Genomic DNA, 14,240 nt, shown 5'->3' with positions numbered 1-14,240 from the left:
AGGTTACTTTTTGCTATCACTGCTGCTCTCCTTCCTACTACAGCCTAACACATTGTAACTAATACTAGAACTCTAGCATCTGCCTTTTTAATCTGTCACCACTTAATCTGAGATCAGCATAATGTAGAGACAGAGACCCTGATTCCAGTGATGTGTCACTTGCTGGGCTGCTTGCTGTTGTTTTGATAAATTTCTGCTGATAAAACAGTGATTATATCACTAGAGGAGTAGAAACTTGTTGACATGTAGTCCAACTACACCCTCACCAGTGATTGGCCACTTTCTGCCTATGCACAGTGCACACAGAAAGCCGTGGTGTGGGCGGGGTTATACATAGCTAGGCATTCAGAGAAGTGATAGATCTGCAGCAGAGAAAGCAGTGATCTTATCTAAACTACAGCGAGCACCCAATTAAGTGATACATCGCTGGCATCACGCTGCTGACGTCACCTTCTAGCGCAGCATAGGCACGATGAACGTTTGATAAATGCTCCAGTGGAGCTGAAGAAACCAAAGATTTATTGTAATGCAGAATTTTGTGTGGGGACAGTATAAGGGGAGGAGCAGACAGTGAGTGGTGAGAATGCAGCATATTGGGGGAATAGGTGAGGAAACAGTATGTGGAGGAAGGGGTGGATGGAAAATATGTGAAGAAACAGTATGAGGAACGCGGGATATGTGAGGAGATAGTATGGAAAGGGAGTGAAGAAAAGTGTGAGAAGACAGTAAGGGGAATGGGGGGAAATGTGTAAGAAAACAATATGGAGAGGGGAAATATGTTAAGAGACAGTATCAGGAGGTAAGAGAAATATGTGAGGAGACATGATTAAGGGGTATAGTGTAAAGAGAGCGTATGGGAGGGCACAATATAGAGACTGGGTAGTGTGTGTTTTGGGGCAGTATAGAGTGGGGCAAAATGCTAAGAAGGGGAAGTGTAAGGAAGGTGCTCAGTCTAGAGGTTAGCTAGTGGGGCAGTGTAGAGAGATGATGGCATGCGGAGAAGGGACAGTGTGAGGAGGGGCACAGTTTAGAGACTGGTAAGTATGGGGACACACATTGTGAGAAGACCATATAAAGAGGGAGCCCAGTATCGAAAGGAGAGGGCAGTGTGAAGGGCATGTACCATAAGAGGGACAGTGTGGGGTTATATTAAATGCATAGGGTAGATATTTGTCTTCAGGCATTATAATCACGCTGTTATTTTTAAGAGTGCAGTGTTGGGATGTGCTGCAGACGACCAAAGAAGATGGAAGTCTGCAGAGATGAACTATAGATTCGAAAAGCTATTATGGCGATTGGACAAGATGGAGAAGAAAATAATGAGAATTAGTCTAAAGAAGATTTCACTAATAAGGTGTCTGGATGAATATGTTTATTTGTTATACTGACTACATCTCTTCAGTACTGTGATTCCTATATAGTCCGTAGTCTGATGATAGCTGTAACCAACAACTCCAAAGATATCCTTATCATGGTTAAGGACATACTAGCAGTTGTAGGTTCATACGATACAATTGTATATGGGGCTGACCTGACATTACAGTTGATTGCTATACTAAGTTTGGTGATGTATACTTGTACTAATAGTGGTTCTGGTGATATATGCATGTACTGATAGGATGTGGTATTGTATTTTTGCATTATTGGTAATTCTGGTGATGTATTCCTGTACTGATGGTGGTTCTGGTGATGTATTTGTGTACTGCTGGTGGTTCTGCTAATGTATTTCTGTTCTGATGGTCTTTCTGGTGATGTGTTTCTGTACTGATGGGGGCTCTAGTGCTGTAGTTTTCTACTGTAACGGGTTCTGATCCTTTACACGTGTAACAATCCATAACTTGTAAGATTATGATACATGGCCATGTTAATAAAGTTTTTTGCTGTCTGACAAGAGTTGCTATATTTGTATTTATGTTAGTAGTATTAAAGGGGTTGCCCAGGTTTGCCATGTTACAATGCTTAATGATATAATTAAAGGGTTTGTCCTGGTTTGTGATTATAGTCACTCTATGTGACTGAAGACTTCTGAATCCTCACAGTACACATACTACACACTGTCAGAATTCTCTGGTGCCAATATTAAGAGCAGGAGGTCATGCAACTGCAAGTATGTGATTTACATACATGTGGTCACGTGCCGACTAGATGTGCACTGCCCTGCTCATTACACTTATATTGAACATTGACAGAGGGTCACCACGTCTAGTTTGAATGTGTCCATAATTATGCAAATCACATACTTGCCTCCAGCACCAGAGACTCCTGACAGTGTGCAGTACGCGCATTGTGAGGATTCAGTCACATAGAATGACTGCTGACTTTCATCACGAACCTGGACAACTCCTTTAATTAGAAAATTAAGCATTGTAGCATGCCAAATCCTAACAGTGTGTAATATACTCACTGTCAGGATTTGGTTCTGCTTGCTGGTTGCAGAGGTCATCACATGACCACTCATATGTGATTTTTATACTTACGGTCACAAGACTATTAGCTTTTCTTCCTGCTTGTATTAATGAAGCAGAGGTTGTAGTTTTTCACTGAACATTGAGGGAATAATGATGAACAGATTGTTGTTATGTGACTGTAAGTGTGAAAATCACATATGAGAGGTCACATGACGACTGCTCAAACTGCTATGTATAAGAGGGACACCAAACTGAATTCCTTCCTCAGGTGCTAGAAAACCTTGATTCACCTCAGAAAATCGTTGTATGTACCCTAAAATTTTACCAATATAAACTATAGCTTTAAAAGTAAACATCAAGTTCTCAAATCCACCAACAGAAAGCAAAAAAAAAAAAAAAGTTACAGGTCTCCAATAATGGCAATGCAAACATATTTAACTTTTTTTTCCAAAGTTCTGAAATGTTTCAACCCAAAAAATTTTTAAAAAATCTATACAAAGTTATGTATCGTCATAATCAGGTTTTCCTGAAAAATCTTGTTGCCAGGTAATTTTTACTGCAGACGAAATTCTGTAATAACAAAAATGAAGAAAACAAAGGCAAAATTGTTTTTCCCGTCATTTCTGAGCAGAATGTTTTTCCTCATTTTTCAATACATTATATGGGAACATGAAGGATGCCATTCAAAAATGAGAACTCATCCTGCATAAAACAATATATCATATATCTGTGTTGATGGAAAAATAAAAAAGTTGTGGATCTTGGGAGAAGAGAAATAAAGAATGAAAGAAGAAAAATGAAAATTGGCCATGGCAGGAAGCGTTTAGAAATAGATGGAATACTGATATGTTCAGATTTTACAAATTAAGCTGGAGTCACACTTAACATATAAAAAATCGTTCCGATTTTTACGGCCGAGACACGCACAAAATGTTCCCTGAACAGTGATCAGTATGTCATCCGTGTGCAATGTCAGGATGTGATTTCCTTGCATCAAAGTATCCGTGTGACATCTGTATGGCGAGCTTTTCTTGCAGCCTTGCAAAATGGACATATAACGGTTGCTAGGCCTGAAATTAGTTAAAATCATAATCAACAACCCTATTTAATGTCTCAACAACAGGTGTCTATCGTTAGACTGTCCCAAGGAAGTGGTGTGATCACCACGAAATGCGTAGAAATAATGTCTATTTTCTATTTCATCCACTTGGACTCCTCTGGTCCATCATCCTGACAGGCGAGCAGCGCAGTCTGATGCCCCATTCTCTTCACCTAGCAAAGGAAACATGTCAGACAGGCTTACTTTCAATACTATTGAGCGGGTGCTTTACAGCTGGGTTTTGTCCCAACGTTTTGGGGAGCCATACTCAGTGATTGTGGTTCCGAGGAGGTGGAGACGAATGTGGGTCCATCCGCTTCTGAGGCGACGGCTCACTAAAGGCCATTTCCACCGTCTATATGCATCTCTGAGTAGCCATCTGGACAAGTTCTTCCAGTATTGTCGGATGAGCCTTGCCATCCTTAACATTCTGATAGTGCGCTCTGGGATCATCTTTCAGGACACCAGGATGCGCAAGTGTATTTCTGCAGAGGAGCGCCTTATACTTACGTTACGGTATGTATTCCTTCTCTATGTTCTTGATAATTAAACCAGCCTTGTTTATTTAATGCCCTCATCCTTTACTTTTTGTGGTCCTTGTTTTTTAATTTTAAAAGACAACATTTGTACATTTACTTTATTTATATATGCTGGTATCATTAAGAGCACAGCCATTGCATGTAGTTTAATGTTGTAAAGACATGGCTTATTAGATCTTGACTGTAACTTTGAAGAATGGGTAAACTGGTTTTTGGTGGCATGGATTCTCATTTTTTTTCTGTTTACTTTTAGCTTCCTTTCCACTGGGCTTTCCTATGTGGCACTGCATCTAGAATTTCTTCTTGGAAAATCCACAATCTCAGGCATTGTCCGGTCTACGTGCTCTGAAATATGGTCCCGACTACATTAAGTGGTCATGCCTGAGCCCAAAATGGAAGACTGGTTGCGGATAGCCCGTGGCTTTGAGGAAACGTGCCAGTTTTCAAAATGTATTGGAGTCCTGGATGGGAAGCACATCCGTGTGTGTAAGACGCCGAACTCATGGTCCCAATATTATAATTATAAACAGTATTTCCTGTAGTGCTGTTGGCCCTGGTCGACAGTGCCTACAGGTTTATAATAGTTGGGGAATATGGAAGAACTGGAGACTCGAGAGTCTTCAATTCTTTCATTATGGGTCGGCGGCTGCGCAATAATGAGTTGGACCTCCCACCCCCACGTGGTTTTAGATGAGGCCTTTCAATTAACACGTCACGTTATGAGGCCCTATCCCTGTAGAACCCTGGACCACCGACACAGAATATTTAACTTGCGCCTACCTCGTGCATGACGACTTGTGGAGAGTGCCTTTGGCATTCTTTGTGCCAAATGGAATGTCCTGCAGTCAGCCATTCAACTGAGTGAATCAAATGTAAATGAGGTGATTAAAGCGTGTGTGATCCTTCACAACTTCACCAGAATACATGACTGTTCCTCATATGATGATGAAGTTGTGTTGGCAAATGTGAGGCCTATTACACATGTAATTCATCCCCGTCGTCAGCCCTCTGGACTAAAAGTGCGGGATGTGTTTACCAATTATTTTGTTTCACCAGAGGGATCTACTCCATGGCAAAACAATGCTGTTTCTATGTTGTAAATTTGAATTATGTGGTCAAATTAAATTCCTATTTATGATTGAAGTGTGTGTTGTGCTTTACTAATAATGTGTAAACTGTGGAAATCAGAAGATGAATAATATCGTCATAACATCATACACAGTCATATAGTTTGAACTGTTTTTAATGCAAACATCTTGTGCTTGAAAACAATACACCATATTCAAATCATATGGTTTTTTCATGCCAATCCAACTGGCCACACAAAGATTTAAAAAGTTAGCAAAAGGACAAAACAAAAAGTTATAAAAAATTATCATAAAAAAACCCAAAATAGAACATTATAAGTTCTGATAGGTTGGGGGTGATGATGGTGGGAGGCCAGCTTGTGAGCTTTGTTGCGTTTGAGGCGCAACTTGTAGTTCACCCTGTGGGTTGACATATGCTGACCCGGGATGTTGTATCTGGCCAGGATCCTGTGGTTGAGGATAGTGATGGGATGATGGATACTGAAGTGGATACTAATGGGTAGTTGGGTATCCAAGTGGTTCATACCCCCTAATATAGCCATGTCGACCATACCCATGTTGGGAACAGCCTCCAACAGTGGTTCTGATCAAGTGGCCATATTGAGCAGGTGCATTATAGACTGAAATTTGGCCCAGTGTAGGCTGAGGTAGGGTTGTAGGGGGCTGTGGCTGTGGTGTAGGAACCCGAGGAGGTGGCTCATACTGATGGAGCCTGCACTTCTGGAATTCCCGGCATTTGCAGCTGATTACTGGTGGACAGCTGCCACCGTTCCAAAAATTCAAATACCGGGTTGGGGTTATTGGGGGGTGTGCAGGCATCAATCAGTATCTGAATTGCTCCTCTGGCACGCAGCCTCACCTCCCGGGGTATTGGACGGAGGTACCGTGCCAGGCTGCAGGAATATGCTTCCTCCCCATCATCGTTGGCAGCCCTGGCCAAATAGTTCAACACCCCACTGTCAATGTGCCTCCTGGTGCTTGAGGTTGCCATGTCTCTCCTGCGTTAGCCACGGTGTGGGATGATGGCAGCCTGGGGTGAGGTCTCCAGAGGCACGATAGGGCTGCTGCTGTTTCCCTGGTCCTCCTCAGGATGTTCCTCCTGCGGTGCTGGTGGTGGGTGGATGCAGCTGGAAAGTGCAGTAGATGGACTGGCCACCTCTTCACCTTCCCCTACTGGATCATTTGGGGCCTCAGAGTCTGATGCTGTCTCCCTCTCTGTTAGGTTGGACTGTGTGCTGTTATCTTTTTTTTTTTAATTCGATTTGACCCTAACAGCATATGTAAAATGTGGTGTGATGTATGCACTTACGATCTCAAATCCAGAATGGGAGCCAGAAAATTAAGCCGATCGAAGTAGATGTACTTCCTTTTTGTCGGTTCTGCATCCCCACTCCTGGCCCGCATCTGTCGTTCCTGCCGGTGCTGGTCCCTGACGCTGCACCAGCGTCTCATGACATCAGTCACTGCAACGTAACATAACAAAAAATTGGTACATTGAAAATATGTGTTTATCTTGCAAAATGTAGTTTACAGTGTCATGTGGCCTGATTCTTGCCTAGTTTTAAATATGAAATGCGCCACATATTCTAACAAAAAACATCACATATTCTAATTTTGTGTTCTGATGGTAACACGTGTTACTTTGATCAAGAAGATTTTTAAAGCATTGTACTTATTAACTTGCTTCTGGGCCTTATGAGGTTTGTTCTCATAGTCGGGGAATATCTGCATGCATATCCTCCTCCATGCTGCCTCCTTCCGTGCCCGGTCTGCATAATGTGCGTCCCTTTGATCCCATAGTTCTGGCCTCTCTTGCATCAGAACTATGAGCGTCTCAACATTGATGTAAGTTGCCATGCTGCTGGACTCCGTGGAGGCGTTCTTCCTGGATTTTTCTAGAGCTTCCAAAGCTAATTAGCATGCCACTCATAAGTATTCCTCTCTAATGTGATGCTGGCCTTAAAAAACTATACAGGGTGTCGTTAATTTTTGATAGCATATACACAGAGAGATTTTATTAATCTCACCATGGGCCTGGTCTTTTTTAATCTAGGAAATTCAGAAGTGCAAATGTCTAACAATGTATTGTAGGAAATGTATTGTGTTTTTGTTGAGCACCATCTATTTTAAAGCTATGTGTATACAGAGTTTTTTGGGGAAAGAATACTTAAAAAGCCTTCTGAGAAGCTTCTTTTTCATTTCTATTTTAAAACCTGTTGGAATAATGCTTATTATTGTATATATTGCTTCAAATACTCTTTACTCCTGTTTTGTTATGTTGCCAGTAAAGCACTGTTAAAAAACAGGAGGTTACTGTTTACTGTGTGTAGCTGGAGCACACTTTACTTTCACTTTACAAGCTGACAGACAAGATGCTAAGATCCTAAGCTATATGAAATACCAGTTGTAAGCTGTGTCATCTTTATTCATAAATAAATACTGTATATACTCGAGTATAAGTCAACCCGAGTATAAGCCGAGGCCCCTAATTTTTCCACAAAAAACTGGGAAAACTTATTGACTCAAGTATAAGCCTAGGGTGGAAAATGCAGCAGTTACTGGTAAATTTCTAAAATAAAAATAGATACCAATAAAAGTAAAATTAATTAAGACATTAGTAGGTTAAATGTTTTTGAATATCCATATTGAATCAGGAGCCCCATATAATGCTCCATACAGTTCATGATGGCCCCATATAATGCTCCATAAAGTTCATGATGGGCCCCATAAAATGCTCCATACAAAATATGGCCCACATAAATGCAGCAAAAAGGATAATAATGGCCCCATAAGATGCTCCATAGAATAATATGCCCCATATGTTGCTCCATAAAGGTTGATGGCCCCATAAGATGCCCCATATAATGCATGAAGTTTATGGCCCCATAACATGCTCCATATAATATGCCCCATATGCTGCTCCATATATCTTGATGGCCCCATAAGATGCTCCATATAATATGCGCCATATGCTGCTCCATAATGGTTATGGCCCGATAAAATGCTCCATAGAATATGCCCCATATGCTGCTCCACAAAGGTTATGGCCCCATAAGATGCTCCATAGAATAATATGCCCCATATGCTGATCCATAAAGGTTGATGGCCCTATAAGATGCTCCATAGAATATGCCCCATATGCTGCTCCATATATCTTGATGGCCCCATAAGATGCGCCATAGAATGTGCCAAATATGCTGCTGCTGCTGCGAATAAAAAAAAGACATACCTCTTGTCACTGGGGGGCCAGGTGCCAGTGTCCTGAGCAGGTGGGGACACCGGCGAGCTATGGGGCCCAGGTGCCGGTGTTGCCGTTGGCTCAGGGCCCCGGCACCTGCGATATTCACCTGTCCTGCTTCCACTGCGGCTCGCCACTCTGTCTCCCGGGTCTCAGGAGTGACTACGTCATCGTGCCCTCTGACCCAAACATCATAGCCAGAGGACATGGAAGACATAGTGGCGCGCGGCGGTGGAATGGGGACAGGTGAATATCGCATATGCTCCCCCTGTCATACTAACTCCTGGCACATCTCTGCTGTCCCTGCTTCTCCGATGCCGGCAGCTCCTTCCAGTGTTCAGCGGTCACGTGGTACTGCTCATTAAAGTAATGAGTAAAGTAATAAAGTAAGTCAGAGAAAGTGGTCTTGGCTAATGGTCAGTATATAAATTCAGAGATGGTAACATTAACTGTCAAGTATTTCCAACATAAAGCATAAAGATCCCAGTCCAGCTTGTGCTCTATGTTCCTAGTCCTGAGAGCAATCTGTTATCTGTGAAGAAACTCACATGTCAAAGAAATGAAGTTAGATTTAAAGATGACAGCTGTATCATCTCAAAAGAAGTTTGCATACTAGCAGAAGGGAAAATCAAAGATGAGTTGTACCAGCTAAAATGCAAGGAAAGTGTATACATTCCTAAACAAGAACAGCACAAGAATTGTATCCATGAATGGCACAGGCGTCTTGCACATAGAGACCCGGAAGCAATGCGAAAATTTAAAAAAACAACTTGACGATGGTATTATAATCGATCTGTGTAATCAGATAATGAAATATACTAGCTGTCTTAAAGGGAAAATGTCAAGAAAATCCATTCCTAAGAACAGTGCTACAAAATCAGAACAGCTTTGGACTTAGTACAGACAGATATTTGTGGTCCAATAAGTATTCAAACTCCTGAAAAAATAGATATTTTCTCACATTTATCGATGATTATTCAAGATATACAATTGTCTAGCTACTTCACAGCAAAGATGAGGTTCCAGAGAAACTTGAAATATATCTCACAGAAGTACATAATGAATTTGCCAGAATGCCAAAACTTCTGCATGGAAATAATGGAACTGATTTTACAAGTAATGAAACACAAAGCATTTTAAGGAAAAATGGAATTGTGTTTCCGACCACTGTACCATACAACCCTGAACAAAATGATGTAGTGGAGAGAAGGAACTGGACACTTTGTGAAAGTGGAAGAAGTATGCTATTTGATGCAGATTTGCCAACAACATATTGGAGAGAAGCAATCATGACAGCTTGCTATCTTCAAAACAGACTACCAGGTAAAGCTACTGAGAAAACTCCATTTGAGCAATGTAACAGCGAGAAACCTGAACTACAACACATAAGAATATTCAGAAATAAAGTATTTGTACATAGTCCGAAAGAAAAACATACCAAGTGGGAATCCTGGTGCGCTACAATGAAACCCAGAAAGGATATAAAATCCTGCACCCAGAAATGAACAATGTCACAATAAGCAGAGATTCGTGAACTTCGCTCAAATTTCATGACATTATACCAGTAGTCCAGATGAAGCAACAACAATATTAGTCACAAACAGGGCCGTATTTAGAGTTTATTCTGCCCTAGGCACTTTTAGTGCTGCCTCCCCCATTGGTGAGTATCACTAATGCAGACACTTTGGCAAAAATCGCTGATGTGAAAGGAGCCTTTCTCCCCAGTGCTGCCATCTCCCCAGTGCACCCATTTCTCCAGTGCACCCACTTCTCCAGTGCACCCATCTCCCTAGTGCAGCCATCTCCTCAGTGCACCCATCTCCTTAGTGCAGCTATCTCCTCAGTGCACCCGTTTCCCCAGTGAAGCCATCTCCCTAGTGCAGCCATCTCCTCAGTGCACCCGTTTCCCCAGTGCAGCTGTCTCCTCAGTGCAGCCATCTCCCCAGTGCACCCGTTTTCCTAGTGCAGCCATCTCCCCAGTGCACCCATTTCCCCAGTGCAGCCATCTCCGCAGTGCACCTGTTTCACCAGTGGAGCTGTCTCCTCAGTGCAGCCATCTCCTCACTGCACCCGTTTCCCCAGTGCAGCCATCTCCTCAGTGCACCCATCTCCTCAGTGTAGCCATCTCCCCAGTGCAGCCATCTCCCCAGTGCACCCATTTCCCCAGTGCAGCCATCTCCTCAGTGCACCCATCTCCGTAGTGCAGCCATCTCCTCAGTGCAACCATCTCCCTAGTGCAGCCATCTCCCTAGTGCTTCCATCTCTTCAGTGCACTCATCTCCCTAGTGCAGCCGTCTCCTCAGTGCACCCATCTCCCTAGTGCAGCCATCTCCTCAGTGCAGCCGTCTTCCCAGTGCAGCCTTCTTCCCAGTGCAGCCGTCTTCCCAGTGCAGCCGTCTTCCCAGTGCAGCCGTCTCCCCAGTGCAGCCATCTCCCCAGTGCAGCCATCTCCCCAGTGCAGACTCCACTCAGTGCCCCCCAGCGCTCATTCTCCACCTCAGCGCTCATTCTCCACCCTGGAGCTCATTCTCTACCCCCGGTACTCATTCTCCACCCCCAGCGCTCATTCCTCCCGGCGCTCATTCTCCAGCCCCCTGGCGCTCATTACCCCCCAGGTGCTCATTCCCCCAGCGCTCATTCTCCACCCCCCGGCGCTCATTGCCCCCCCGGTGTTCATTCTCCACCCCCACCCCCCCGGAACTCCTTCCCCCAAGGCGCTCATTCCCCCCCGGCACTCATTCCCCACCTGGCTCATTTCCCCCCCATGCATTCATTCCCCCGGCCCCCATTCTCCACCCGGCTCATTTTCTCCCCCAGCGCTCATTCCCCCAGACCCCATTCTCCACCCGGCTCATTTCCCCCCCACCCCCACACGCTTATTCCCCCCGGCCCCCCATTCTCCACCCGGCTCATTCCCCCTGGCCCCCATTCCCCCCTGCGCTCATTCCCCCTGGCCCCCATTGTCCACCAGGCTCATTCCCTCCCAGCTCTTTTCCCCCAACCCCCATTCTCCACCGGGCTCATGCTCCCCCCGGCCCCAAGTCTCCACCGGCTCATTCTCCCCCCCGCGCTGATTCCCCCGGCCCCATTCTCCACCCGGCTCATTTCCCACCCGTGCTCTTCATTCCCCCCGGCTCCCATTCTGCACCTGGCTCATTCTCCCCCAGCGCTCATACCCCCCAGCTCCCATTTTCCACTGGGCTCATTCTCCCCCTGGCCCCCATTCTCCACCGGGCTCATTCTCCCCCCCGCGCTTAATCCCCCAGCCCCCATTCTCCACCAGGCTCATTCTCCCCCCCCGGCCCCAAGTCTCCACCCGGCTCATTCTCCCCCCGCCACTCATTCTCCATCCGGCTTACCTGTGTCGTGGCTTGGTCCGTTCCCTGCTGCTGCATGTCTCTTGTCCAGCCTAGTTCTTCCTGTTTGTGCATGTGAGCGTGCGGTCACGTGGTACCGCTCATTAGGGTCATGAATATGGGTGCCATGACTATGAGAGTGGAGTGGCGTCCATATTCATGATCTTAATGAGCGGTACCACGTGTGACCGCGCACTCACACAGGATGAACAGATATCGGCGCAGGACCATCGGAGCTGCAGCAGGCATCGCTGGAGGAGGCGAGTATGATGGGGCGGGGGGGAATGAAGGGGAGGGTCGACCTAGGACCTAAAAAAAAAATAAAAAACAACTTGCTCAGGTGCCACCCCCCGCAGAGTCCCGCCCTAGGCACATGCCCACGAGTGCCTAATGGCAAATACGGCCCTGGTCACAAATTCAAATCAAGAAGGAAAAAGATGTAAAAGTTTGGTTATGTTCTTCAACCAATGAAGAAGCAACAGAAAAGTAGGTGAACCTTAAGGCCTCTTTCACACATCCGGCTTTTGTAATCCGGCACGATGCGGCGAAATTTTTCATAACCGGATCCTGCACCGGATCCGGTTTTGTCCCATAAGCTTTCATGGTCGCTGCATCGTGCCGGATGCTTATGCGTCGTGTCCGGTTGTTGCCGGACACGGCAAAAATTAGCCGTCCGGCATCTGCAAAAAATGTTCTCTGCAACGTTTTTTGTCAGCGCCCGACCGGCTTTTTCCACAGCGCATGCCCGGACTCTGTGAATGTTAACCCCACAAGTGCCCGGCGAGAGAGAGATCTCTCTCTGTCACCCGGACACTTGTGAGAGATCTCTCTCACCGGGCACTTGTGGGGTTAACACTCACAGTGTCTGGGTGACAGAGAGAGATCTCTCTGTGGGGTTAACCCCACAAGTGCCTGGCAAGAGAGAGAGATTCTCTCGCCTGGACACTGAGTGTTAACCCCACATGTCTCTCTCTCCACCCCCCTCTCCTCTCCCCTCCCCTCTCCTCTCCTCCCCTCACCTCCCTTTCAGCAGCTGTCTCTCTCAGCGGCTGCCTCTGTCCACCACCTCCTGTGGCTCCTTTAAATCCTGTCTGAGCTGTATCAGACGCCGCATACACATCCGGTGTCACGGCTGCAGGCCGGATCCGGCGGCCCGACTTTTCGCCGCACGCCGCCGGACCCCACACACCGGATGTGTGAAAGTAGCCTTAGTCAGGAGATCGTCAAAATCAAACGCAGGTATACCAGCTAAGCATCTATCCTACTTTTTCAAAACACTTCTTGAGTTAGAGCTGCAGATGAGAAGCAACAAACTACACAAATCTCTCTATGGTGTTAAACAATTGTCAAGAGTGTTGAACACCAAAATGAACAAAGTTTTATTGGAAGATGGATTTAAATAGGTCAAGCAGTTCCGTGTTTATGCACAAAATGTACAAACGGAAAGTGTATGTACATTCTCTTATATGTGGATGATGTGATTTTAGTTTAGCAAGAGGAAACAGAAATTGCAACGATTAATAAAATTCTAGATCAGCATTTTGAAACTAAAGACCTTGGAAATGTGACATTATCTAGGAATCTAGTTTCAAAGAGAAAAAGCTGGAAGCTTTTGTTCTAAATCAAAGTGCAAACATCAACTCAGATTTGAATCAGTTTGGAATGTCAGAGGCCAAAGGTATATCAACCCCAATGGAACCATACTACTAAAGTTGGAAGGAGAACATAATTTGTCTGTCTGTATTTCTCATTGTTAGGTGTGTCTATACATAGGAACTATGACTTGACTGCTGACCAGACATCGCAGCAACAGTTGGAATTCCCTGCAGATACGTGGAAAAAAACAATCCAAAAAGACAGGAATGCCAAAAGAGAATTTTTCAATATTTGAAAGATAACAGGAAATCTAAAGCTCACAGGTTATGTGGATGCAGACTAGGCTGGTAACTTAAGTGATCATAAATCGACAAGCATTTATTTGTTCAAGCTTGGAGAAAGTTCAATATCTTAGTCTAGCATAAAACAGGTATCCGTAGCTTTGTCATCTACAGAAGCAGAGTATGTGTCTGCAGCCAATGCAAGTCAAGCAGTCATTTGTTTAAACCAATTGTTAGGCAATCTTGGTAAGCCATAACTCAGCCAACGGTGATTTATGAAGACAATCAATGATGCACTAAACTTGCATGCAGTCAGATCAGTGCAAGAACCAAACATGTTGATATTAAACAGCATCACCTGCGTGATTTAGTAGAATGTAGCATAACTGAGTTTGCTTATTGCAAGACTGACTAGACAACAGCTAATGTTATGGCAAGGCCACTTCCAAGACCTAAAATTGAAGAATTCAGAATGGCTATGAGACTAACAGGATAAGTAGTTGTTGAGGGGGCTGGTGTTGGAATAATGCTTATTATTGTATATATTGCATCAACTACTATTTACTCCTGTTTAATAGTGCATGAGCTTCTGTCTCTAGCAATAGTGTTATAGTGCTAGTAAAGCACTGTTAAAT

This window comes from Dendrobates tinctorius, unplaced genomic scaffold (genome assembly GCF_039654945.1).
Source record: "Dendrobates tinctorius isolate UK_male_01 unplaced genomic scaffold, ASM3965494v1 ptg000165l, whole genome shotgun sequence".
In the NCBI taxonomy this organism is placed as follows: Eukaryota; Metazoa; Chordata; class Amphibia; order Anura; family Dendrobatidae; genus Dendrobates; species Dendrobates tinctorius.
Note: the sequence above shows the minus strand (reverse complement) of the source record.